We start from the raw sequence: 3,772 nt of genomic DNA, 5'->3' as shown, positions 1-3,772 counted from the left end.
CATACATACATAAAAAAGACTAGGCAGATTGTTAGCATTAGCTAGCTAGCGACATTGTACAGCATTTCCGCTCCGCTAGCTTACATACCCTCGTAGTCCATAATGTACGAGGAAGCATATAACTTGAATCCCTTATCCATTTTGGTGGCTGGATGTTTTAGATGTTAGCGAGCATATCCGATGGACATCGGTTATTCGCATCTTTGGTAGCTCCTGAAGGCTTCGTGTATAAAACACTGCCATGTCAGCGTAGAGCGTACAAAACCGGAAGCGATCTACTATGGTTTGCGGAACGCGGAAGTAAGATAGCGCATATACCCTATAGTGTTTCGAATGCTGTCTGTATGCACAAGTACCTGAAGTCAAGCAGTGTTCTATCTGTGATTATTTCCTCTAATTAAAGCAAAGTAGTGTAGTAAAGTATTATCAAAGATGGCGACATCCATACAACTAAAAGTCTTATCACAATTAACACGACAAGAGTCCAGTCGAGGCATGACTTCATCTGTTAAATCTGAACCAGCAGCAGCTTTTATAATTGGAGTAGATAGGATTATTTGAGTCATACACACACAGCACACAACTTGAACACTGCAAAAAATGCTTTTCCTACTTAGTTTTTTTTGTCTTTATACTTGTTTTCAGCCAAAATATCTAAAAATTCTTAAATCAAAAAGGATTTTCTAGACAAGTAAAAATTATTGTCTTGTTTTCAGAAAAAACAAGTCAAAATTAAGTGAGTTTTTGCTTAGAACAAGCAAAATAATCTGCCAGTGGGGTAAGCAAAATAATCTTATTTCAAACAGAAAACAAGATTATTTTGCTTACCCCATTGGCAGATAATTTTGCTTGTTTCAGGCAAAAACTCACTTAGTTTTGACATGTTTTTTCTGAAAACAAGACAATAATTTTTACTTGTCAAGAAAATCCTTCTTGATTTAAGAATTTTTTGATATTTTGGCTGGAAACAAGACAAAAAATCTAAGTAGGAAAAGCATTTTTTGCAGTGAAGTGACAGTTTTCAACCAAAATTGATTTTACAGACATTTAAGGATGGCAGACGTATTCAGATACTTTTTGGGAGCACTATATACTGACAGTATTAATGATGCACCATTTTTCACTGAGCCTCGTTTGCGGTCAAGTAACATTTTTTTTTTTCTGTTTCTTGTTAGGAATCAACAGCCAACTTTCCTTTCCCTTCTCCTCCTCCACTCATCCCAAAGGCATCACAGCCCCAACTCAGTGGGATCAATCCTTTTTCTAGGAGCGCTGGTGAGTAAAGATCATCTGTACGTCTTGCCTGGTTTTGGCATCACTGACTCGAAGCTCTGAGACGGTTACACTGAATGAGTCTGAGCTGACAGAATCAAACTTTTCTTGAATCACTGCACTTTTCGTTCTGTTTGACAACTGTCAATTTTAACATCCAACCCTGATCATACATCTCTTGCAGAATTAGTAAAGAGGGATAAAAAAATGCAGTTTGTTTTGTCTTATTTGAAAATACAAAATAATAACGGGTCAATTTAAAATGTAGTTATTTTGTCTTGTGGACTGTATATAAACATCTGTTATGTGAAATAGCTTAGTTGGGGGATTACTAAATAAAATGCCATTTTAATTTTATTTTTTATTTAAAATTTATTAAAAAATAAAGCCTTTTCAAATTTTATCCACTTAACATATAACATAGTCAATAAAGTTCATTTAATTTTTCTTAGGGTTCTTGAAGTGGAAATATGGAAAACGGTGAATTTTACATTTCTGATTTCTGGGCCTGGAAAAGTAAAGGTTAATAAGATCTTAAAAAGCAAAAAGAAAGTTGTGGAAATTTGTTGGTCAAAAGGTGCTTTTATCTGGAATAATTATGTAATATTTATGTTTGACATCCATATATGGCCAGTATTTTTGCACACGTTAGATATTTTAAAGTTCAAACAAGAGTTTTTTTAACAAGTTTAATATAAGCATAATTTTCTTTCTTTGTTACAGGACAAAAATTGTCTGGGACAATGAGTCCGAATCAAGGGTCCATTTCACAGGTAGAAATCCTTATAAATGCCTATATTTATCATAACTGTCATGCAAATATTCAGGTTAATTGTTTTGTTCATAGGGTCCCTAATGAAGGTTCGTAATTGAGGAATAATCATCAAATGAGGAACTCTGGGATGGACTTTCAGCCTCGTGACTAGTGTTCACATGACCAAGGGATTCCATAGGCACACCCCTTCAGTTCCACTAGAGGAGGTCAGAGGGGCCTATGCATCTTTATATACAGTAACACCTGTGGTTACAGAAATACACTGAGGACATAGAGTTCTTGATATAATCTGTTAAGGGTTTGGTGCCCAGTCTTCTTTGAATGAAGACACTGAACAGCTGAGGCACAGCTCCCCGTGCTGACTCTAGGGATTTGTGTCATTCCCTTTGGGAACGGGGACCAGATGGAAATGGGTGCTGAGCAAAGGTGCTGTGACCTATGGAAACATTAATTTAAGACGTCTCCTCAGCTGGCAATGTCAGTAAATTGTATAACATGTAACACTTCCATCCCTCATCCCACCCCCCCACATGCAAAATTATTGTAATAATTTAAGTGGCTTTCACAATTCAAATGTTTAAGATATGGCGCCGGAGAGTAGTGAAAATGTGGGAAATGTTGTAATTGTACAGGTGGTCCCTTTGGGTCACAGCCTTGATTTATTCCAGAGGAAGAGATATTGAATTAAACATGTTTTATTCAATATCTCTACCAAAAAAAAAAAACTTTTTGTTGTAAAAAAAAAATCTAATAAAAAGCAATAGTATTTGTACATGCCAATGTATTTGATTAACAAGTAAAAATATAATTAGTCAACTAAAAATATGCTATGAGCCAACAATTCTTGTTGCATAGCAGAACAGTGGAATTTGACAAGATGTATGCCATCTTCTTTTACCATGAGTGTGCAGATCTGGCAGCAGAGGGACAAATGTTAGCAGAAGTGTGGAACTCTGGGAATTAGGTCTTGTGTTCTATACATACAGAGGGAACAACATGATTGAGTCACTACACACTCTGATGTTTCCAACACCACATTTCACACATAAATCCTGAAAAATACTTTTATTTAGTCTGTGACATTTTAAATTGAAAAAAAAGCATTTTTGTTTATGATGGTAATGACATATTCACAATTATACACCATGTAATTTAATTTAAGTCCAAAAGAAAAGGTAACAGTTTATAATTAATTTAATTCATCATATAACATGTTCCACCAACCCCATCCTCACAACCTCAAAATACAATTACACATTTTCCCCTACTGCATACATTTAGTACCAAAATATAGCACTACCACATAGTAATAGTAACATTATATAGCTTTAACAACATATCTTGTAACTTGAAATAGCACTGCGCATCCGACAGCTCTAAGAGAATTCACAATATTCTTGATCACTTTCTCTGTTTCTCTCGCACACAAAATCTGCCTTGTTTGGCAAGATGCCATCAGCTGCCATTAACATTTTTCAAATGGCTCACCAGTGTGTTTACAGTGTGTTCTTTTACTAGGAATATACACAGTGATTTATTTGAAATCAAAGTTTTTCATTAGTGGTCCCCACAATTCCCTGCAGTTAACACTACTGAAAATAAGTACAAGCCAAATGTTTTTTTTTTTATTCTAGCTATAACTATGTTGTTAAATATGTCTAAATATAACTATGTTGTTAAGGCTGAATTCTGATAGATAGATAGATAGATAGATAGAATAACCCA

General features: G+C 35.0%; 1 long non-coding RNA gene across 1 annotated transcript; it reads left to right on the top strand.

The window, feature by feature from the left end:
- Positions 1-1,180: 1,180 nt before the first annotated feature.
- On the top strand, positions 1,181-2,724 carry LOC107574514 (uncharacterized). The gene is made up of 3 exons (XR_001607681.1): positions 1,181-1,275; positions 1,996-2,045; positions 2,120-2,724. It is a non-coding gene; the product is annotated as an uncharacterized lncRNA (long non-coding RNA).
- Positions 2,725-3,772: the final 1,048 nt, after the last annotated feature.

This window comes from Sinocyclocheilus grahami, unplaced genomic scaffold, assembly GCF_001515645.1.
Source record: "Sinocyclocheilus grahami isolate Dianchi unplaced genomic scaffold, SAMN03320097.WGS_v1.1 scaffold2257.1, whole genome shotgun sequence".
In the NCBI taxonomy this organism is placed as follows: domain Eukaryota; kingdom Metazoa; phylum Chordata; class Actinopteri; order Cypriniformes; family Cyprinidae; genus Sinocyclocheilus; species Sinocyclocheilus grahami.
This window is presented reverse-complemented; position numbering and strand designations above follow the sequence as displayed.